The 24686-nt window shown below is 44.9% G+C and overlaps 2 protein-coding genes across 2 annotated transcripts in view; both read left to right on the top strand.

Moving 5' to 3' along the window:
• Fam53b (family with sequence similarity 53 member B) overlaps positions 1-24686 on the top strand; it is a 118631-nt gene that overhangs the window by 3149 nt on the left and 90796 nt on the right. The gene's annotated exons all lie outside the window — the stretch shown is intronic.
• The window catches only part of Eef1akmt2 (EEF1A lysine methyltransferase 2), a 98548-nt gene that overhangs the window by 54940 nt on the left and 18922 nt on the right, over positions 1-24686 (top strand). The window lies entirely within an intron of this gene.

The following is a 24686-nucleotide window of genomic DNA, read 5'->3' as shown; positions in this document are numbered from 1 at the left end:
GTGAGATTGATGTGCAATCATTTCAACATCAAAGACATTTTAAATAAAGGCTAGCAGTGTCACTGATGCAAAACTGCACTCCAGGGTTGTTCTAACCCTGTCAGGACATTGCTCTGCTTTTAATTGATAATGTTTTAAATCGGTTTCTCCCTTCTGTTTTCAACTTAGGGTATGTTGTACTTAATGCTATTTTAGAAGTTCATAAAGTGCTTTTGGAAAGAGCCTTGAGATACCTTACTGTCATCACGGTGGTTACTCTTAACTGACATTTTGCAGAGAGCCCTGGTAGTATTTCCTGGGGAATTTCTCTTTTCATCTTTTAATCATTCTCTTATCCACTGTTGATTCCTTTACTGTCCTCTGGCCGCCCCATCTTCCCAGTCCTGTGAAACCTGGTGGGCAGGATGTTCTTTATGTGGATCCAGTGATCGGGAAAGGACTGCCAGCTCTCCTTAGGTTGAGGAGACTCAGTGGGGGAAGATTTGTTTAAATACTGGAAGCTGGCAGCAGGGGACGCTGCAGAGCAACCTGGTGTCTGCAAAGCTCTTCAAAAAGGCCCACCCTTCTCAGTACTTCATCAGTGGGCACTGAAGACATAGTACTGGGGCCACCTTCCAGTTATTCAGTTGATGTTTTATTCAGGCAGTGTGGCTTTCTGGAATCTGTATACTATATGAAAATTTGCTGTATTTATCCTTAAAAAAAAGGACTGAAATAAGCAAATATTCAAATCAGCACCACCCCCATCATTACTACCACCATGCACACCTCTCTGATGTGTAATAAAAGAAACCTGCAGGCATAATTTGTTATGTAATATGCTGATAATACAAGTTTCTGTGTTAGATGGAAACCAGATGTGGACAGACTCCCTTTAATTGATCCAGCAAGGGAAAGAATTGTTTAGTAGATTAGTCCTTGCAAACGCTAAAGGTGGTTTGTTTTTGTTTTAACTTAGAGAATCCCAATTTCAGGGCATTTTTGAGATTTTTGCGTCGTAGCCTCTGCTTTGCTGCAGCTGTCCGTTTTGTCAGACTCCCCTCTTGAAAGAACCAGTTTGTTGCCAACAGGAAGCACATGGCTGGGTCTGGTTGGGCTCAGCACAGCTTACCTCTTTTGGGTAAGATCTCCACCTCATCTTGTTCAGCTGCTGCCCTGTCCTCTACCTTACGAAACAAGGCCTGGCTGAGGGACTTAGGCGTGGTAAGGAGTGTTGACAGTCTTCCTTGGTCCCTTTCTTAAATATCTGACCATGCAAGGGAGAGTTCCTGTTTAAATCTGTTGAATGAAAACACTTTTCCAAAAATCACTGCCTCTCCTGTGATTCATTTCTTTGTTTATTTCATGCCTAATTTTATGAAGGTTTTTTCTACACAACTGAGTCACCTTTATTATGGCCCAAGGTTGGGAACTGCACTATAATAGCTGACCCCATTAACAGTAGTTTCATTGCGTGCTGGGATGTGAACTTTGGAAACAGACCCAGAGGCTTAGATATGCTGATGTGCCCTGAGACTTGCTTAGAAAATTTTTGTTTTAGTGCAGTTTACATTAACATGATTAATGACTATGCCACTGAAAAGTCTATATTCAAAAGCAATTTACTGTTCCCTAGGGTTCTTCTTATGGTGAAGTAATTTTCTTTGCCAAACAACATTGTTTTTTAAGGTAACTTCTTTGATACTTAATCCAAACCTCCTGAGGACATGATTTGGGGACAAGGTTTGGGTTTTGTAAACTTCAGGTTTTGGTTTTAGTGGTGCCTGTCAACCTTAACAAACTTGGATCAGAAAGAACCTGGATTCTTGTCTAAGAAAGTTCTCCGAGATCCTGAGCAGCAGTTAGGATGTGAGGAAATCTTCCGGAGGAAACTTGGCTTCAGGGTGTCTAGGAGGAGGATGCCAGGAGGCTGGAGCTAAAGACAGTATTTTTTTTTCCTCGAAGGGACTAGAGATGCTTGAGCTTTTCCTTGGCCCTATTGTTTTTGTTTTTTGTTGTTAAATGTGGGTTGATTGAGGGGGGAAATGATGGGTGGGTCTGAAAGCAGCCTTAGGAACTAGAGAAAATAAAAACACATTTGAAGGACTCTGGAAGATTTTGCATTTCAAAGGGTCTACCTTGTAGACTTTCACATCACGTCAGGGGTTACAGAGAAGTGTGACAGCCACTCCTGCTTCTTTAACCATTCTCCCTCTTGCCTGCTGTTGGGGCTGCTTCTTACATGGGGGATGGGGGCAGCTTAGTCAGACCACGCAGGAACATCATGCAAACGAGACTACCTCCTAGGCATATGTTTGTATCAGGAGGGACTTTTTCCACGGTGCTGCTCTCAGGAGGGTGAAAGCAAGTCATGTTGGTAAACAGCTCATTTGACCTCAGAATGCTATGGCAGGCCGGCTCCTGACTTTTCTACCTCCTCCTTTCGTTCTCCTGTTACACAGAGAGACAGATTCATTCTTTGCACTGGTATAATGTGGTTCTCAAGGGTTTTTCCCAAAAGGATGCAGACTGTTGAAAGATTCATAGCAATACACATTAGTTGTTGAAGGCGCCCCCTAGACTTGGGGCTTTCCATGCATTCTAATTTCTCAAAGCCAGTTTGCAGTTACAACTAAAAAATATGAGGTTCAGAGAGGCCACACAAATGGAAGGCAGAGGAGTCAGTAGCACTATCCCAGTTTATCTGGCTTCAGAGTCTCCTTACTTTCTTTCCATATATCATGGTATTGGCCAGCGTATTTATAAGATAGAGGCACTGGGTTCTGTTTTATCTCTAAACATAAATTTTGTTTAGTCTTGTTAACACCACAGGGAAACTTAGAAATTTTAACTGCCTTTTTTCCTGCCTCTCCCTAGCCTATGGCTTGCTTTTTTTTTTTTTAGTGATTGAATTCTGAATTTTCTGCAGGGCTAACGTGCTGATTGGGGAGACTGAAATGTTTTGCTTCTTCCTTACAAAAGACAGATTCACAAGAAAATATAATTATTCCCGGTGACCTTCTGGGGGGAAGCAGGAAATAAATCTGGCAGTTCACTAGAAGCATCCCCATTCTTTCAGATTCCATTTTCCATTCAAAAAAAATTGTTAAAGTCTAACTTTTGTGTGTGTGTTTGCGTACTTAATTCAGATGTCTCAAATTACGTTGTGGTACATGCTACCTCAGGTTTGTACAGTATCACATTTTGCTTACATGCCTAAAGTAATCAAATAAACACACTTGTATATCTTCCAGCATGGTAGAACTTGGTATAGTTTAGCCAGGCAGGACTCGGCAGGGGTCTTGCATTTTGTCTCAGACAGATGGTTCTTAGCAGGTTGGTCATGATTTGTATTGGGGGGGAATGGGCCTGTTTGCCTACGTCTTTTGTCCTTTCTGCTCCTGATGAACTTATGGAGGAGACCTGGGGCCTCTGTGCTTCAGGTTTTTGGAAGCTGGAGCAGTGATTCTCAGCCTTGACTGCCCATTAGAGTCACCTGGGGAGGTTTAGAGAAAACCTAGTTGCCAAGGCTTCATTCAGGACCCATTGTATCATAAGTTGGGAGAGAGGGGATAGGACCCAAGTATGAGTATTTTAATATTCCTGGGTTGATTGTGTTCTGCATTCAGAACTAGGGCTGAGGGCCAGGGATATAGTTCAGTGGCATAGCGCCTGCCAGGGAGGTGAGAGGTCTTGGGTTCGATTTCTGGCATCAAAACAACAACAACAAAAATCAGGGCGGAGGGCTAGCATACCTACCACACCTTTCTTTTCCTCGCAAGAATGGGACAAACCTTTTGGAATTTTCCCCTGCATATCTTAGGGAAAGAGAATTTGAAACAGTGATAGTGAACTTTTTAAGCATTTTAATGATACAAATGGCCTGCTATGGCACACATGCCATAGTTTCGCTACCATTGGTTTAAAAGGTACCCACCCTGAGCAAAAGACATCATCTAGGTGCTGTAGTCCTATTTCCGCTAGCCCAGGGTGTATCTCCCATCCCAGAGTTCAGCACAACCCTTGCAAGCTACCTTCTCTATAGATTGCTGAATCTGTAGTTTCAGTCCCTGCCTCCCCAACATCCTAGGATCTTCTTCTTTCTGGAGGTTTGGCACATAATATACCCTGGAGATTAAGGGAGGGCAAATGCAGCTTGGGCCCAGGGCACATTTTGGTGATCTCAGTTATCAGTTGGCGTTCGCAAGTGAGTGTCTCACTGTCGGCCCCTCAGTTATACGTGACAGCTCACTCTTGACTTCCTGCAAACATACTTGAGGTTGCATTTCATAGAATTATGTTTAGAATGTCTGGGGGCCGTGGAGAGTGAGAGCTTCTCTGACCTGCAGGTGTAAGCTTCCAGAAAAAGCTCTGACTCCCAAGAGCTGAGGTGACTCCCAAGGTCACATAGTAGTGGTTTAGAAGGACAGACCTGTCTCTCCTGAGTCCCTGCGCCATTCCCTTGATGGGGACCTTATTCGTTACTGCTTTAAGGACAGTCTGCTTTTGCATAGACCAGCAGGTGGCCAGTATCATCGTTCAGAGCCAAAGGGATATGCTTAGTGGCTTTTGGGCAACTCTGACAAACCGTACTGTTGTTAGCCCTGTCCACTGATGCAGAGTCTCAGGGCTTCCGGAGATTGGCTAAATCGGTGGCTCCCATGGCTCGGCCAGCCTTCTTTTTCCAGAAGACAGGTACAGTGGAAAGTACTGAAGCTCATTGAGAAAGATGTTGACCTTTTTGCCAAAAATCTGTCCCTCTGCTCTTTTGTGCCATGGTGGTAGACAGTAAGTAGCTCCTTTCCAAGAGATGGGTTTGGGCTTGGTGAGGGAGAAGAGGGGAGTTATTATTTTCTTCAGGCCTGTTATTCCCACGTTCATCCAGCAGACCTTGTCTGGGTCCCTACTGAGTGATTGGCACAGAGGTGCGTACTTTTTTTTCCATTCAGATTTTATTGGTACATTTTGGATCACATTCATCATAGAGAATTTGTATCTGTACATGATATAACTTGTTTTTTCCCCCATTTCCCTACCCTCCCTTAAATCCTCCTCCCTTCCCCATTTACAAAGGTTTGTTTCCATATTTTCCTTCTTTTCTCATTTTTAAAAACTTTTCCTTTCTTTCCCCATTGCCTCTCCCTTATTCCCCTCCCCATTTGAACATTTTCCTCCTATTTCACAATACCTGTTAAATGTTTTGGTCCTTATTTATGCTTTCAGGTATCTCACACCAGAGAAACAATGTGGTATTTACACATTTGTCCAATTTACTTCACTTAAGATTATGGACTCAAAGGCCATCTATTTTTCTAGAAATCTCTTGAGCCTTCTTTATGGCAGAGTAGTACTGCATTGTATAAAAAAATATATTTTTTTTAATAATCCTTTTTTTTTTGGTACTGGGGATCGAACTCATGCCCTTGCCCTTGCCAGGCAGTGCTTATGCCGTTGAACTAAATCCCCAGCCCAAAACCACAGCTTTATCCATTCCAGAGGTGGATACTTCATTAGTTGAACTACTCTTTGGCATAGCGTGGCTGAGGACTGGCCTCAGTTTATTGCTAAAGACACTACTTCTCAGAGGAATCACACACCCTAGAGAGAGAGACAGCTGAGATTTGACCACCTTCCTATATTCTTCCCATCATCATGCTTTCTCTTCATCCACTGCCTGCCAGTGCAAAGGCAGCCAGCTTGCTGCTGTGAGCAGTGTATGGGTGTTTCCTGCTGCTTAGGGGTCCCACGCTGCTACTCCCACCAGAGACCTTGAATTGCTGAGTGGCGAGTTTGCTGGCTGGACCTTCAAGTTCCTAGGGAGCTGGGCTTCTCTAGGGGCTCTGTGTGTCCCAGAAGTGCCCTTTGTGGAGGCAGTAGCTTGTATGTGTTGTAGTTGTTACTGTCTGCCCTTCCTGCCTCACCCCATGGAGGCCACCCTCCTTCCCAGGCTGCCCCCGGCTGAAGCATGAAGCACCCTGTAGCATAAAACCTAACTGGGAGAGGAGGCCTGGAATTCCCCTTGCTCTGGCATTCATATTGGCCAAGGGCCTGGGAGTAGAGAGAGGTTCCAACTCCTGGCTGGGAGCGGCCTCATTGCATGGGTGGGAAGACAGTGTCCCCTGTAGCCGGCTGCCTCCATGCTCTGGGTGAGGACAGGGAGCCTGTTTATGGGGCCATGGGTGGGTTGGGGATCTGTGGTTCTGAGTCTCCAAAAGGGGTGCAGAATGCAGGGCCTTGTACTGGGGATTGGACCCTGGGTCCACCTTCTTATGAAATCCTTCCTGCAGTCAGATGATTGACTTTCTCAGGTAGAAAGTAGGGGGATGCTTGCTGCGCCCAATCTGCCTTGTTAGCCTCTCTGGGCCTCAGCTTTCTCACCTTGTTGGCCCTGCCTTCTAGCATCAGGAGTCTGTTTGAGAAGCTGTTCACAAAGGGCCAGGTACTTTACAGAGGGACTTTAGGTAGGAGATGAGTCTGACAGGACAGACAGAGGTTCTGCATGAGGTCCGGGGCAGGCTTCGTGCCAATAGGAACTTTCTTGGGGTGGAGTATAGGTAAAACCTAGTTCTCATCAATCAGGGCAAAGATAGCATACAGCTTTGGAATCACAGTCCCTGGGTTCAAATCTCAGGTCTGTCCTTTGCTGCCTGTGCACTTGACCAGCCAATTGTCTTTTTCTGCCGAGGGTTGTCTCATCTGAAATATGACACTGTTGATAGCACTCAGACTGTGGGTTTGGGGCACCAAGTGAGACCATGGTGGGGATACTTGGAGCCAAGTGGACATTACTGGCAAGTGTGTGCTGTTGGGAGGACAGGTGGAGGGCTCAGTGGGTGAAGGACAGCAGGACAGTGTAGAGGGGAATTCGGCTTGCCTGGATGAGAAAGGCAGCCTTTGCTCATCTGGCATTCTCTATTCTCAAATGGCTTGTGATTTATTTTCAGGAGGAAGAGTTGAAAGTATGAGTTATAGTTTAGTTTGCAATGTGTATCTTTTAATAGGCATTAAGACTGGTGAAGTCTTTTAAGCTTTCTCTTTAGAAAACTAAATCTCTGTTTACAAAAAGTGATTTAGTTTGGCCCATAGAAAATTAAATGCATGTATAGGTCATGATGCGGCTTTAGAATCTTGGCTGCAGTCTGACAGCTTCCTTGGATGGGTTCTCAGGAAACCAGCATGGCCATGTGCCTGTCTGACTGAGGGTGAGGGGTTCTTCTCTACCACCACTCTCAGATTTTCTTCAGTCTTTGGAGCTGATGTCTTTGTTATTGAGTCTATTCTTTTGGTGACTGTAGTTATCATCCTCTTGGTTCAGGTTGTATGCTCACAGCTGGAGGGCTCCCCGTAGCTCTGCCAAGGGTATGATTCTCACCCTTCCAGACTACCCTTCCCCAACATGAAACACAGTCTCTCCAAAGAGCCACGCTTTTGAAATGAGTCCTTGACCAGATGAGAGGGAAGGGCCTGTGCCTGTACAGTGGTGTCTGGTCTTCTCTTGGCACAGATTGCCCATTCCTGACACCACTCTCCCTTGTCAGCCGTGGCCTGGCATCCAATGAGGGGGGAACAGAAAAGGTAGTCTTGACTCATGACATTTTGCTACTGAATTTTGGGCAACTTGAGGTGAGACCCTTTGACATAAGAAGACCATGTTACTGGTTCTGAGAAGGAACTATGGTTCAGACTACAGTAGCTGCTTCCACTTCAGCTGGACTTAGCCCTCACTAGAGAGGCTCTATCAAGGTTAGGTTGGGTCATTAAATCATGAAACCTGTGACTGAGGGGCAGGAAAAGCAAGGTAACTGGGGGCTGCCTCTGGTCACAGTGGACATGACAGAGCTCATTGGGCAAGTGGAGTATGTCTTCTCACTCTCTGTACCCTCTTCAGCTGTGTCCTTATTTGTCTGTAGTGAGCACAGAACACATCTGCCATGGTAGTGGTCACCAGGCTCAACTCACTTTCAAGTTCTACCAAATACCCAATCTCTTCCATGCTAGAGATGGAACCCAGGGTCTCTCACATTTGGGCTCACTGAGCCCCATTCCCAGACCTGAAGTCCCTATTTTTAACTTATAGGTGTGTTCTGAACAAATAGTCTGCAGAAATGTTTTGAGTTCCTACTATGTGGCAGACACAGTGTGATAAATGTAGTGAAGATATCTATGCCCAAGGCACTGGTGAGTCACATGTTCTGTGGAAGTCATAGGAAGGTCACTTAAGCTGAACTGAAGGGAAGAGGTGGTAGCTAACCAGTGGACTAAGGAATGTGTAGCGGTTTAAACATGAACAGTGGAAAGGAGGACATGGACGTGGAAAGCGGTATGTGCAAAGGCACGGCAGCATGTGCCCATCTCCCAGGGCATTTGGGGTGGGCCACTGGTGAGAAGTGTGCAGATGGCAAGGCCGAGCCCATCAAGGTGGATAGTGGAGTGCAAGGTGAAGCAGTCTGGACTTTAACCCTGAAGGCTGGAGCTGGAGAATGATGTGCTGATACTTGCAACTTTGAGAGCTGCCATTCCAGGAGTGGCAGTGCAGAGCAGGTTTATAGCAGGCTGCTTTGGAGGCCACTGTGTGGCCTGGGAAAGGGGTGGCTAACAAGGCACTGTGAGAGTTGAGGGCCAAGGACCAGCAGCAGTCAGTCAGTCAGTAGTTGACTGCTGCTGAGGAAATGGAAGGCAGAAGAGTCAGTCTTCTCTAGCAGGCCTCACTAGGTGTCACTTTCTAGGTGACACTGGCTGGGGGCCTGTCCCTTTGGACCTTTAAGTGACCTCCTCAGAAAGGCATGTGACTAGTGCCTAACAGTGGAATTTTCATCACTTGCTGTCTGCTTGGCTAGAGTGATATGGTCTTTGTTTATTTTTAGTTGCAGTTTGCATTTGGCAGGGGCACATGGGATTCCCAAGACTTTCCAACATCTCTTGCCTGTGCCTGCACTGGAACTAAAGAAGTCAAAACAAATAAAACATTTTGGCATGGCACAAGTTGAAGAAATCCAAATTATTGTAAAACTACCCCGCTGCACTCAAAGGTAAAAAGCTATCTAACCATGTTGGTTGATGTGATTGAAAAATGTGCCTCGGTGCCCCAGCGGCTCTGCTGCAGCATGTTCTTGAAGGGTGGGGAGAGCTGCTGACATAGACACTCACAACGGTCTGCCTGGGTCACCTGATGCAGGCGGCTGGGCCCAGAGCCTCACCACTCTCAGATGCCAGTCCAGATTCCTGGCCCAGTTGGCTGTGTGGCATGTGATTCAGACTCAGAGGAGGCGAGAGAAGAAAAATAGTGACCCTATGATGAAGACTGATTCAGCAGCCCCTCTCCTCTTTAGGGGGTATCTTTCCCACACTCTTCAGGATTTTGTTCATCAGCATTTATTCCTGAGGAGGGAAGTAAGTTAACTGCAAATGGTCTTAATTTTGGCAGTGAACCTCCCTGTTCATCTCATTTGCAGGGAGGTTAATAAATGCCTTCATCTATTTTTTTTTTTTTTTTTGGTCTTTTTCATTTTTATCGGTACCAGGGATCGAACTCATGACCACCTGCTTGCAAGGCAGGTGCTTATGCCGCTGAGCTAAACCTCCAGCCCCTTGCCTTCATCTATTAGAAAAGTAAAAGAGAGATTGGAGCTAGCTGAGTCTAAATAGGCCAAAAGGTGAGCTACAAACTGGAGTGAAAAATGACATAGCCCAAAATAAGGAGCTGAGAGCCTGTGTGGGTGAGCCCCCTCTCCCCTCTGAGTGTGTGATGTCCTGGAATGAATGTGTTTTAATTTGCCTTGGAGAATAGACAAAAACTTTTTCCCTCCCCAAACTTATATGAGACTCAGGCATGTCCTTGTGGATTACAGAAAAGACTCCAGAAGTTGCTGATAGCATGGTACCATGTTACTGAAGCACTATGATAAGCTGCATAAGAGAATGGTATGGATGTGGTGGCATACACCAGTAATTGGGAACTGCTTGGGATGCTGCGGCAGAAGAATGCCAAGTTTGAGATCCAGTAACCAGGGAACTGGGCAAAAAACCAGCTATGGAAATCTGAGAGGGGTCGCTAGCCTCACAGGTAACAGTTTCTAGACTCCAACTCTCCTTAGCCACAACTCAGGACTCAAAACCAGGTCTCCACTTCCAAGGGCATCTGAAGCCTGACCAAACCATTTAGTGCCTGCTTGAGGAATATCATCTGGTCTCTCCAGGCTCCACCAATCCTGCGGGGAGCTCTGCAGGAGGGGCTGTGCTCAGTTCTCTCAGAAGTGCAGGAGAAGGGCAGACACACTGGTTCAGAGCCTGGCAAGAAGCTAGCAGGTGGAAGAACAGAACAGATTCTTGCTGCCCATGCTTTTTTCTCCAGTGCTGGAGACCAAACCCAGGACTTCATGTATGCTCAGCAAGTGCTCTACCACTGAGCTACAGTTCCTGGTTTTTATTTTCGTTTTGAGACAGGGTCTCACTAAGTTATCCAGGCTGGCCTTGGACTTGCAAATCCTCTTGCCTTAACCTCTCAAGTACCTAGGATTAGAGATGTCTGCGCCATACCTGGATGATTCAGAAGGCTTGATGGGGGAGGCAGTGCTGTGAAAGACGAGACTCTGCCAGAATTTACAGCACTGTGGAGCCACTTTGTGAGGGTAATCCTGTGGCAACTGCTGGTGTCTTTGGGGTCCAGACCAGGAAGTGGGAGAGCCTGACATCTTAAAGCCCTTAAGAAACTGTTGACTTTGTGTTTCTTTTCTTTTCTTTCTTTCTTTTTGTCTTTTGAGACAGGGTCTTGCTATGTAGTTCAGGCTGGCCTTCAGCTCACTTTGTAACCCAGGTTGGTCTCAAACTTGCAAGGATCCTCCTGCCTCAGCTTCCAGAGCACTGGGATTACAGAGGTGTGCCACCACGCCCTATTTAAATTTGTGTTTCTTAATGTCTTCCTGTACAGAAGGAGCCTTTAAGGCAGTGCAAATGGGTCTAGGCTGTCAGGTAGATCCTAAGTAGGGCTGACATTGGAAATGTCTGAGAGGAAGAGAAAGAGATAGTGGGGCAAGGAACCAGGAAACAGGAGCCCCAGTTCTCTTTTTCTTAGTGGAGCTGCTTGCTTTCATTTGACTCTGAACCACCCACTTTACTTCTCTGAGCTGCAATTTTTTTTAAAATCTGGGAGTCATATTGTCTACTTCACAGCAGAGGAGGAACACAGCATGCAAGTCAGAGCCTCTAGGACCTTCTCATTTTCACTCACTCCACAATGCTCACTGTGTGCTAGCACTGTGCTAAATGTGTTACAGGCTTTCTGTTTAATTTTTGTAATCACCCTGAGAAATAAGTACTGTTAATGGTTCCAATCTTTTTTTTGTGGTTTTGAGAATTGAACCTAGGTCTTCTACACGCCAAGCATGCATTCTGCCACACCTCCAGTCCTTCTGTTCCCCTTTTATAGGTAAGAGTTTAAGGTTTAATAAGATTCCCAGTGATACCCATCTGGTGGACAGTGGTCCTTGGATTTGAACTTTTAATTTAGTACTCTATCAAGAGATGGCAAACTATAGCCTGGTGACCATATCTGGCCCAGGGCTTGGTTTATTTATTTATTTATGGTACCGAGAATCAAACTCTGGACCTTGTGCTTGCCAGGCAGATGTTATGCTGCTGAGCTGTATCCCCAATCCCCCCAGTGCTTGTTTTTATAAATAAAGTTATGTTGGAGTCCAGCCATACCCATTAGTGTACCTAGTATCCATGACTGCCTTCAGGCTATAATAGCAGAATGTATGAACTGAATGGTCTACAAAGCCTAAAACATTTATTGTCTGACCCTTTACAACAAAAATGTACTGAACCCTTCTTAATATGGATCTTGTGAACTTAAGATGTGTGCTGTTCAATATGGTAGACACTAATTTCTTGTAATTATTTAAATTGAAACTAATAAGACTATAGTCAATTCAGTTCTTCAGTTGCACTAGTCACACATCCAGAGAGCTCAGTAGCTGGCATATGTTGGACAGTGCAGATGCAGAACATAGTTATTACAGAACCTTCCATTGAGTAGGAGGGCTGTAGGCTATCTCCTAGTGTATGGGAAATCTAAATCCGAGAGAACATTCTGGTGGACAACTGTAGCTTCCTGGTCTAAAGACACAGAATTGGGAATCAGTTCATTGACTCTGAGGTGATGGAAAACTTCCTGCTGTGGGAGAGAGATTCTTGGCTTAACTTAAAGAGCTGAGCTGCCCCTCAACCCCATGAGTAGACTGCAGCCATGCTGCTCTTCAGCCAGTGACCTCTGGCTCTGAGTTCCCTAGGGCCCTTGAGCTCCCACTCAGTGTCTACAACCCATGTGTGTTGCATGCTGGGCTCTGCAGAAATCTGTAGAAACTCACTTTCCCGTGTTCCTATCCTACTCCGTGCTGGACTGTCTGGATCTGATGAGTTATACCACTCTTCCTGCTGTGCTGACAGACTTCTGATTGATGCAGAGGCCACAGAGCAGAGAAGGAACTACTTTATTCACTCAAAATGGTGTCTCCTGTGTAGTATGATGAAGGAAGATGAGTTCCAGGCTGGTGTCATGTGGCTGTCCTGAGAATGCTGTCAATAATAGATGCCAGTGCAGTCTGGTGAGCTGCAGAGAGCTGGGCTGAACTGTAGCTCTTGTCTTGCTTGGCCAAATAATACTTGGAATAGGAATCTTTTAGAAAACTACTCAGAAGTAGAGTCATTCTGAGGTGTAAAATGAGCTAAGTACAGATAATGTGGATTCCCAGTTCATTGAAGCAGGCATAAGTATATTGATGCCAGATCTGTCTTTCCCTCACTCACTGATCTCTCTCTCTCACTCGCTGATGGACTCTATGTGGGGAAAAGCTGAGTGGGTGCTTGCCTCATCCTTGTTCATGGTCTGGGCTGGCTGCAGACATCTCTGAGATGGGCTGTGTTATCAGGAGTCCAGTCTGCACAAATTTCCATTCCTCAGTGTTCATTCTCTGTATATCAGATGGAAGTTTTTATAAAATGTAAGAATAAGATGCCAGCAGATCACAGTGGAAAAAGGAGAAAAACAGATAAGCCTGGTGAATCTAGCCCTTAGAATAGTTGCACAAAAGAAGTATCTGGTAAGGAGGAAGCTAGGGTTAGGAGGATGTTCATGGAAAAACATTTTTTTTCCCTTCTGTGCTGTAAAAGAGGAAACATCCTGGGAATCGCTCTGGAAGGCCAAACTTGATTGCGTATTCCTCTTCCTTCCTGCTGCATCTTTAACACTTTGCTTGTTTCCAGCTTGTCACTCCCAGAAGAGTCTTCTGTGTCTTCTTTAACCAGTATAGGATGAGGTCATGGCAGATCAGGCTGTGCTCAGAATTATTCCCTGCTGTACCAGCACTCTGAAAGGAGAGATAATTGTGTGTACCCTAAAAGAACCCTAGTATGAATCAGTATGTAATGGAAATTGTCTCTTCTATTTGGAGAGCTAGAGTTTGTTGAATACTTACTACGTGCCAAACTCTCATCAGATTGTCTCACAAATAGTTGTTGGAGAACTAGCCCTGCTTTACAGGGAAGGAGCTGAACTTGAGCCATGTCTGAGGGTGGGGGTCACTGAGGGTACAGCCTGGTGTAGAACCCTGGTTCCTCTCTTTCAAGGCCTTTCTCCACCTAGTTTTGTTCCTAGTCATGCACCAGGCTGCTGTATGAAATCTCTTGCTTCTGTGGATGGTTCCCCAATTACATTTTTATCATGGCTTGTGGGCAGAGAAGTCGGTTGCTTTCTGTGGGGTGACATTTAAGAAAGGCATCTCCATCGAACTTTCCCTTTGAATGTGTTGTTATGGAACAAGAAGTCTTCATCTGATCTATGCTATTTTGAAATAAAAGGCAGGAAACTCTCCTCTGGTTTCTATATCTTACACAGAAGTCATCCAGACAGAATCCTGTTCTGTGCAGTAGTTGAGGGAGGAAGCAGCTGTTCTGTTCATGATGACCCAATCAAAGCCAGTAATCTGGAGGTGTCAGGAAACCAGAATTATCTGTCCCACCTGCTGATTTTACTTGCATTTATTTCAAGTATTTGACTTGGAAACTTTCCCCCATCCCACCCTTCAGGAGAGGCCACAGGGAGCTGTTCTGGTAATGGCAGAGCAGACCAGAGTCCCCTCTATTCCACATAATGTCACACAACTTGCCTGGAAATAGGACACATAGTTTTGCAGAGGAATGAAATCAACTGTTTTCTCCATTGTTGAGCTGGAGAGGCAGACCTCCATTGGAGTTGGGAGTTTCATGGGTCTACTTTGATGTGCATGAATTTCATAGTCTTGAGTTTTCTAGCTGTTTTGAGGCCTCTAGCAAAATCACAGGAGGCAGGGAGTGAGTGATACAGATGGTTATATATGACTGTGGGTTGTTAAGGACAAAACGAGTCCACATGGCTTTTCGAACCAAATAACTGAATTATGCTGGTGTTTTCATAGGTCTTATCAGTATCATTTAAAATAGAGTCTGTACACCGGTGGACGGGGGGCCAGACGTGGTCCTTGGACCCGATTATGCTCTACCAATTTTTGGATTTCTTGACAACATTTAAAAATCAGGGGACTAGATAAAGAAGACTAGATTTTTGGCTTCTCTTAACAAGCTAGAAGTTTTTAACTCTAGCTGGGGCCCTGTTTTCCTCATAGCCACACAGCACTTGACGGTAGTCAAAGCTGTTTGCTATAGGTGGGCATGTGCTCTGCATGAGGTCATAGTTCCTACCCAGCATGGCTCACTCATTTGTGTTCCCTGTGTGCCTAAAAGGCATTTGAGTTTGAGATTTCTGGAGTAGGCAAGACATTCAGAAGACAGATAAAGAAAGCTCTCCAAGTCACTTGGTGCAGGGCAGGCTGTGGTGAATTGCAGTTACTAGAGGAAGTGTCCAGGCTGCTGTTGCCAGTGCTCAGGGTCATTGTTCCCATAATGCGTGCCAGCTCTTCCACCTGTAAGTAAACTTACTGATAAACTGGAGTTCACACTAGTTAACATGCTAGCTGTTAATTTTTTTTTTTTTTTTTTCGTTTTGTCTTTCTGACACAGGGTTTCACTATGCAGTTCAAGCTGGCCTTAAGCTCACTTTGTAGGCTAGGCTGGCCTTGAACTCTCAGTGATCCTCTTGCCTCAGCCTCCTGAGTGCTGGGATTACAGGGGTGCACCACCATGCCTGGCCACTATTTGCTAATGTTGACTGCTAACTTTAGCCAACAAATGTGTCCCTTAGGTCTCACGTGGGGCTCTTTTTACCCCAGCATCTGCTCCACGTTGTCCTGTGATGCCCAGAAGTTCAAAGATCCTTTTTGTTACTTGCCCCCATCCATAAAGCCACTGAGATGGTTTATCTGTTGTAATCTTCTTAGACTAAAGCTACCTTTAGTTTTAATACATGTTGCAGGATTTTTGTTAAAATATTTTATCTTTTCACTCAGCACGCAGTCTGGCTGCTGTGTATCAGGTATATGACTTCTGCTGGTGATAGACACAAGTTGTTTAGTATAAATTAAAATAATTCTCAGAATACCCTAACTTATTCTCTTTAGTAGATACACATTAAAACAAATCAAAATTCTTAAATGGCAGCATATAAATATTGAGGTTCTCTTTTCAAATTTCCCTTTTGCTTATCTTTTTCATTCAGCACTTTTTTCTTCCTTCTATGGCACCCTGCAAATATTTCACCCCTTCTGAATTATACCCATATTTCACTACAAGATTGGCCTTTGAGCCTCTTGTCATTTTTTTTTTTTCTGAATTTGAGAGAAGTGGGCTATAAACCCCATTACTTGGGAGCCCTTCTTACCTCCTCTGCTTTGCAGCATAAACGTAGCATCCTCATCTGCTTCCTCTTCCCACACTGATCAAGCCATCCTGTGCCTTCAGCGTTAGTTCTATGCTTGATTTTGCTAGGCCAGGGCTCTGGTGAAGGAGCCCAAAGGGCCTGATGATCCCAGAGTTTTTCTTGAGTGTTTCTAGGTACTGTTGGGAACTCTTTAAGGATAAAGACTAGGTCATCTTAATCTCAGCCTCAAGGCCTAGCTCAGGGGAAGTGCCAGGGTGGGCTGAAGTCCTCTCATCCTTCACTGACAAAATGAAGTTTGCAAAGACTCAGCCTTTATGGATCTTGATTTTTCTCATCAGTTGCTAGATGAGATTTTTCTCCCAGTTGCTAGAGTTCTGGGATGGAATCCACTGAAACACAGTGGTTTGCATACTCAAGGAAACAGCTGACTCACCTGGAGGCTTGTCAAACACTACTGCTGCTGGAGAATTCTGATTCAGCTAGTCCTGGGTGGGGACCAGAAGTTTGTATTTCTAATGAGTTCCCAGGTAGTTATTCTGCTGCAACTGCTGCTGCTGCTGGTGGTGGTGGTGGTTCAAGGACCACACTTCCAGAACCATCTATAGGAGAACTACATTGTAGAAGCAGGTGCCAAATGTATCAGTATTTATTTCAGCAAGGATTGTAAGCCTTACTTTCCCTTTGATTATTCCGCTGTGCCATGTGCACACATGCAACACTTTACATCTTACCTTCTTGGAAACCTGACTTTAGATATTAGATATCTCAAGATGTTTTGTTTTCCAGGCAGCCATTTTTGTGGAAGCAGTTTGTCTTCAGACTCTGTTTTAATAGTTAGAGACACATTGATTTCTTGAGGCAATTTATTTAATTATATCTATCATTTACTGTGTATTCCTCCTCTCTCTCCTTATTTGGACCATGGATGCCAAAAGAGTGATCTTGTTGAGTTTTGACACTTGATTTCCCAAGTGGAACTATTTTATCCATTCTCATCAAAGAAAGGCTGAGGCTGAGTTAACTTCATGGATGCGTTGGGCTTTTCTGCACTCTGGGAGGCTTCCTGATATTTCCTGCTGACTGCTATCAGTCCCCAGGCTGGGCTTTCTTTGTCCAAGATGTTCTAAAGTCAGTGTCCGTATTTAGGACAGGAGCTAGGATGCTAGCAGTGTCCAGAATCAACTACTTTATCCCTACGTCTCTTACCTTTTGATGGATGAGCCTGGCCTGGACTTCTGCAAGTGAAAGAGGCCTTTTGACAGCTGGGGAAACAGGGCCAGAGCTAGGAAGTGATGTGCTTGAATCAGCCAGTTTTTGAATCTAGTTATTAGTGGTTGGCTGCCTGAAAAGATTGGTTGCATCTTACTTTTGGTTTTCATTTGTCTAGAGTGAGTGTGAAATCATTGCTGGCTTTATGTTCTCAGTCAAAAATGGACTAGCTGGCAGTGATGGAAAGTCACTGTCTTTGCCTAGCTTTGCAGTTTCTTATGAGTTGTGCTTTGTGAAGGAGTCTTGCCCTTTCCACTCCTGCTTTTCAAAAAAGCTAGGAGACACTGAGTCAGTGGTGGTTTGAATGGATCATTTCTGCTGTTTTTCTGACTCCTTTCTGTTGTCCCAGTGCTCTGCCTTCCCTGGCTACCAGCCCCCCAGCAGCTGTAGTGCACTGGCCCTTGTGCTTTCATAACCATGAATACACGTGGGGAGCGCGTGCCCTGCACATGCCCTGATCACATATTTGTGACTCTGGAGTCCGAGACGATTGTGACATTCTCATATGGGGCTCTGTGTGGTTGCTCCCTCTCCCCAAGAGAGAACACAATTATCGTATTGTCTGTTGGTATTCTGGGTTAGCTGCGTGGGTCTGGACAGGGGCTGTTGGTGTCCTAGAAAATAGAAATAACCGTTTTGGAACTTTCTACTCAGATTCTGTCATTTTATGGAAGGGGAGGTTTGGAACTTTGTCAAGCTCCCCTAGGTGTGCCCTTCGTAGCTCAGCCCCCTGCTTGATGTTCTTGTCGGCCAAGGGGCGAGGCAGGTCAGTGTTGATAGGGCAGATTGCATGAGTAAGAGAGGAAGAGTAATGCAGAGTGTGGGGAATTGATGGTAGTTTGGTTGCCTGTGTGGCAGCTCCCCACCCCAGAGCCAGTGAGGGATATTGATATCGGCCAGACAACATGTGCCATGCTTGTTTGGGCAACATGGGACTGCTTCTACCTGCAGCCAAGAAGGAGTCCTCAGCTTCTTTATTGTACTGGGGATTGAGCCTAGGGCCTTAACACCAAACTATGTCTCCATTCCTTTTTAAAATTTTGAGATAGAGACTCAGTCACTAAATTCTCCAGGCCAGACTCCAATTTACAGTCCTCCTGCCTTAGTCTCCCAGAGTGGTGGGATTACAGGTGTGTTCCACCATACCTGGTTTAAGTCCCAGATCTTTACCTCCCTCCTTGGAATTATAGACTCACTCCTCTGTCTTTGGCACTTATTTTATGACATTGGTTATGCCTTGTTGTGGACCTGTTTGGTGTTTATGTAAATTTGGTTGTGAACCTCTGTCTGCCTTCGTCTGCCCGTAGCATAACCAGTCCAGTGAGGGTTGGACTTGAGATGGAACTCTGATACTAAGACACAAATAATATGGCAGACACAGCATACAGAGGTGTATGTGGGATCCTTTTGCTCAGTTCAAGTCATCTAGAAAATACTCGTTTCTATGTATAAGGCCATTCGAAGGAACATAGCATCACATGCTTATCTGATTCCTGGGACAGTTCTGCCCCTTGACCTCTTGGCTCACTGTGGAGGCTCCCAGGCCCTTGGGCCTCTTGTTTTAGTGGAGTTCCTGCAGAGACGTGTGCCTGACCCAGAGCTGTCCCTGCAAATGCTGCCTCATGTCCAAGCCTGGCTCAGCCAGACTCTTTCTTCTAAAAGCAGAGCACAGGAAATAAAGTCACTGGGGAAGGGCTCTGGGCTCAAGGTTTGCTTGTGCTGCCTGCCACCCTTGCCTCCCAAGGCTCTGATGAATGTTTGTAGGTCCCCTAGGTGGTATGACAGGAGGTGAGAAATTTTGTACCATACCCAGATTCTGCTAGCCACTGGGTATTTCTTTTATTTATTTATTTATTATTTGTTTGTTTATGTATTTATTTATTTATTTATTTGGTCTTTTTCGTTTTTATCGGTACCAGGGATCGAACTCATGACTGTCTGCTTGCAAGGCAGGTGCTTATGCCGCTGAACTAAATCCCCAGCCCCTTTATGTATTTATTTTTGAGATAGGATCTTACTGTGTAATTCAGATTGGCCTTGAACTCTCAGTGATCCTCCTGGCTCAGCCTCCTGAGTACTGGGGTTACAGGCATATGCCACCATACATACCTGCCACTGGGCATTTCTGTTACGCTCTGCTGCTGTGGAATCCAGATAGTTTCTAGCCTGGCCCCTCCATAGACTGGGAGGCACAAGGTTTTAAATTAGTGTTAATACAATTTTGATAGGTATAAGGAACCCCATAAGACAAGAAATTTTAGCACCTTTTGGCACCAAGAAAGTTGAGACTTGACTTACTGTGGTGACTATGTTTTTTTGTTTCAGCAGACATTTCCTGAGCAGTTCTTCATGCCACACATTGGGCATTTGAGAGACTAAGGTTGAATTTGTGTCCTAACAGTCCATGGTGGCAGCACACAGCCTGGGTTCAAGTGCTGAGGTGTACAGAAGCACAGGCCCTGACTCAGTGTGTGGTATAAGCAGGCCTTCCTAGAGCCACTGACATAAGCATGAGCATAGTCTGGAGGCTGAGAGGGTGGTAGGGGGAGCCAAGAGCAAGTACTAGCCAGAGGACCAGCAAAAGTCTGGAGGCAAGAAACAACATAGGGTATTTGGGGGAACTTTAGGGTGTGTGTGTGTTTATTTTATTATGATGATGCTGGAGCTCATTGTATCCAGGGCCTGTGTATGCTAGGCAAGCACTCTACCAACTGAATCACATCCCAAGCCCAAAATTAATTTTTAAGTGAAAGGTATTATATGCATGAGTTACAAACTCAGTGGCGAATAGCAGTTTTCTGTTCATCCCTTTCCCCTACACATACCATGTTCCCTCTCTGGAGGGATTCCTGTTGCTATTTTCTTGTTTATTTTCTCAGAGATAGCCCATGCCTATACAAGTATATCTATATCAATATTTTTATTTTGCATATATTCTAAGATACTATTTTTTTTTTTTACATAGATCAATACCTATAGGTGGCACAAAAAGATACTCCTTGATGAGTTTTCTCTTGTCTCGGTTCCCAGCTACCCACTGCCCCTCCTTGCAGACAACTAATGTTAACTTTATTATAATTACTGTATTATTAGTTATTCTTTGACTCTTTTATTACTACAGTTATTAGCTTCTAATAGTAGTTTATGATACCTACTTTCTGATCTTTGTTTTTTCTCTTAACACTATTCTGGAATATGGTTTGCTACTGGTACATACTCAGCTCTCAAAACCTTTTGAAAAGCTGTACTTTGTCCTTGGCATGAGTGTCTCACCATTCATATATTCTGCCCCTCTTTTTAGGTGGTCAGGGTGCTTCCCTTCTTAGTCATACTAAATGGCACTTACTATTTTGCACATGAGCAGAATTGTCTGCAGAGATTAATTTGACAATGGAGTCTCCTATGGTTCAAAGGAAGAGTGGTAAGGGTGATAGTAAAATAGCATGAAGATATTTGGGCAAATTATGTTTTGGACTTATCTCAAGGTTGACTTCCTCTTTGTGGAAGGCAAGTGACCTTTTTTCCTTGTAGCACTGGAGATTGAGCTATAGAACATTGAAGTGTATCCCTAGATTCTTTTATTTTGTATTTTGAGGAAGGGTCTTGCTAAATTACCAGTTCTCCTGCTTCAGCCTCCCAGAGTTCTGGGATTACAGGCATAGGCCACCATACCTAGTTGCAGGTGACTTTTAAATTATGTTCTCATGAGTTTTGGAGGAAGCCGTTTTATTTCTTAGCTGCCTTCCATCAATGACTCCTCTGTGGGTCCCTCTATGGGCCCTCAAAACCAGAGTCACTAAGGGTGTGATCAGTATTGCTCAGAGATTCTGTGTGGCCTCTGAGCTCTGGACCATGCCGAGCAGCAGGACCAGGCCTGCCGGCTGAAGCAGCCTGAGTGTACTTTCCCAGCCCTGCCTGCAGAGGCCTTGTGGGCTGCTTCCACACCCTTACTAGGCTTTGCACCTCATGACCAACTCAGCTCTAGCTATCTTTTGTTAATTTATTTATCGTATTCTAGTGAGGGTTGAACCCATGATATTTGCACTGAGCTACTCCAGCCCTTTTTCTTTTTTATTTTAAGACAGTGTCTTTCTGCTAAATTGCCCAGGGTGAGCATGAACTTATGATCCTCCTCTTTGGCCACCCTAGAGTACTGGGATCATAGTTGTGCTCCACTATGCCTGGCTTTTGTCAATTTATTAATGATTGAAATGAGCAAGAGTTTCCCCCAGCAAAAAACCTGCAAGAGTACAGGCGGGAGAAAAGCAGGATGGCTTTGTGCCCACCTCTCAAAGTGGCGACATAAGTTCCTGAACTTCTCAGGACCCAGTCTATTATACTATTTCTTTTTAAAAGTGTTCTCTGGGCCTCAGTGCATTTCATTTTGCCTTTTATTTCATTCATGATCAGTCACTAACAATTTTCACTGCTTTGGGAGTAGGGACTGTGGTTTGTGTGCACTTATCTTCCCCTTGTATCATAATCCTGGCAGGCACAAAGTAACCACTCAGTTAGGTAGTTGAATAAATGAATCCAGTTACTGATCACATAGGCTTTTCAGAGCTGACAGTACACTGTTAACTATTTGACAAAAGAACCTGAAACTTTGTTGTCTTGCTCAAGTACCAGTTTCTGACCAGTCTGTTAAGTGTTATCCATTCTGCCTAGCTGTTTAGCCTCACAATGCAAACTCCCCCACCCCCGTTACTGATCTTTTTAAGTCTGAGAATGTTAATCATCTGTGCCCCTTTCCTAATGTATCTCCTGGCTGAGGTGGCCAGTGTTGTTGGTTTATGGGGATCTTGCTTCTTCTGTACGTTTTCTGGCTCCTCCAGACCATGTTAGGAGAAGGCGTCACCTAGCTCAGAGGTGTGAGGAAGGACAGGTTTGCTGCTCACTTATTGAAGCTTCCTGAGAGGAAGGGGAAGTCTGCACTAAAACCTGGTTCAGTTGGTGCCACTAGGGGGACTATGACATTAATGTGACAGCTACAGCAGCAGCTGATGCGTTTGGCAGTTTATCAAGCACTTTAGGATATGTTGTGGACAAACAATGGAATGAATCTTTGTTTCTTCTGGAGCCTCGGCTTTGGTGAGGGACATGATGTATTTTTGGGAGTGGAGTTGACTTTTCCAGGGTCCTTGAAGTCTTCCGCAAAGCTGTGCAGAGGTCTGCTTCAGGGCCTGGAAGAGTTCAGCATGGCCTCGTAGGGTGCTTGGCTGATGATTCTGTTAGCTGTGTCATTTCCTATTTACCACCCTTGCTCAGGTCTATGCTCTTTGTCTCTATAAGAGTCTTGGGTGTCATATCCAGAGTGCTTAGAAGGAAGTAGAGAAGAGTAAGACTCAAGATCTGTGAGTAGCTATGCCTCCAAATTTCTTATATTTATTTGATGACCTATTTAAAATAATTTAAAGCTGAATGTTTTGAATTAGCTTTGAATTAGGATTTAGTGAGATCCTCTCTAGGAGTCTCCTTATCTAAGGAGACAAGAGTCTGGTGCTATTTTGGTCTATCTGCAGATGGCTGCTGTTACACATTGCAAGGCTCCCACTGTGGTACTGTGGCTGATGGCCAGAGTGGTCTTACTGGAGTCTGCCCTGCCCTTGAGAATCTTCCCTGCCAATAAGGACTAGGTGGGTGGCATTGGCAGTTTGACCTGAGAGGTGCACAGTTTGGTATGTTTATCATTTGGTTTGTTTATGACAGACTTGGGCAGCTCTGAGTCTCTTGTTTCTGCCAATGATGGCATTCTTGTACTTGAACATAGATAAAGCTTGCAGGGATGTGGGGTAGAAAAGAGAAGGCAGAAGACTTCAAGTGTGATTTGTGAGCTTGCCTGATTAATTTCTGTAGTAGATTGGGGGTATGACTGTAAAATAGATAGGGGGTATGAATCATTCAGGTCAGAGGGATCAGATCCTGAAGTGCTAGCTGAGGTTAGGATGTGACCTCTGAGTAGGAAACCCGGTGACCTGCATGTCAGCAGAGCTTGTTGGTTTCCTCTTGTTTCACCTCCAGTGTTCCAGTGTGGTACTGTGGACCATTGTGTTAGGGCTGTTAGTTCCCAGGCCACTGAGATTAGGACATTTTGCTCCTTCTCAGCTGTGTCCTAAGTGATAGCTGCTGAAAGATTACCTTTCCTCTGTGCTGTGGCCATGGGAGTTGTGTGACAACACACTGAACCTGAGGCTGTGGCCACTAACAAGAATGCTTTTCCCTGTGGCCTGAACTGGAGCCGCACTGGTAGGAGGACTGTAAGTAGCTGGGCTGGAGTGGGTTGCTTTTGCAAGAGGGAGGGAACATTGCCATTGGAGGCGGCCATCAACATTTTGTAAGGGAAGATTCTTTGTTCTTTCTGGGAGGTGGGAGATGAAGGTGTCAGAAGTGATCAGTGGCTTACTTTTTGGCCTTCCAAGCTGCTCATCCAGTTCAGAATATTATTAGCTTCACTGAAAGACACCAAGTTGCTTTTGAATATTCATTACTGAATTTGGAAAACGCATGTCCAGCTCTTACCCTAGCCTCCTGTAGCTGCATAAGAGGAAAGCTAAAGCTGTATACTCCTGCCTCCCCCACTCATCCTGTGCACCAAAAACAGATTCAAATATCAGCTTAGCTTCCTGCAGCATCTCAGTTGTCTGGAAAGTCACATCTGAGCCACTGTGGCAGTGAATGAGGATTGGGCTTGGCTGTTGTCCTATTTCTTGGGACTTGGAACACTTTGGGTCAGGTTTGAGCTGGATAGGAAGGCCAACCTGAATATAATACCGTACCACTTGGTTCAGAGTAGAGGATTCCCATGTTCAGATAAGAAAACTGAGGCTCAGTAAGGGACAGTGACTTGGTTAGAGCCACATAGTGCTATGTAACTGCACTTAGACTGTCACTAGTCAGGCCCAGCTTCCTTTTAGGTAGTTGGAATCATGTCCAGAGAAGGGAAATGACCTGGAAGATTAGGTGGAACTGACCATTGCTACAGACAGACCCCCATGACTCCTAAGTCTCACTCAGCACAGGCCACCCAGCTTCTTGCTTATGCACCTTTGCTTTTTTAAAATTATTACTATTTTTTTTTATCCCTCACCTCCTGGTTTATTAATCACATGTTGGTTAAATTCAGTATGCTTTAAATAGGTCTGACTGCAGAATAGGTAGGTCATGATTGTCTTAAGCTAAGTGGCTTAACACTGTAGATTATCTTTGGGGCCCCTTGCAGTCTGCTCACTGCCCCCTGGTTCCCTGCCCATTCTCGTCCTCACCCTGGTATGGAGGAGAAGGCAGAGTGCTAGCTCCTGCCTAGCCAGTATTAGTTCTCCTCACTGCCCATCCCCAGTCTCCTTTCTTTTTGAGTTTGTTCAACAAATTCTTGTCTGTAGCACACTCTTCTCTTGGAGTGTTTGGTGGGTATAAATGACATGCATGATAGCGAGAATTCTGGGAGTGCTTATAGGAAACTCATCTTTCAGTTATTTCTCATTGATAAATGAGCTCTTGACAGGTCATGCATGCAGTTGGCCTCAGTTTCAAGAAAGAACATGGGCTGTCTTGTTCCCATGTTCAGATTTGTTTTGGCTTAGGATCTCAGCACTTTCATGTCCTTGAATAATGTCATTCTCCCCTCCCC

This window comes from Cavia porcellus, unplaced genomic scaffold, assembly GCF_034190915.1.
Source record: "Cavia porcellus strain 051 isolate PalLab524CR breed Dunkin Hartley unplaced genomic scaffold, mCavPor4.1 scaffold_2, whole genome shotgun sequence".
In the NCBI taxonomy this organism is placed as follows: domain Eukaryota; kingdom Metazoa; phylum Chordata; class Mammalia; order Rodentia; family Caviidae; genus Cavia; species Cavia porcellus.
This window is presented reverse-complemented; position numbering and strand designations above follow the sequence as displayed.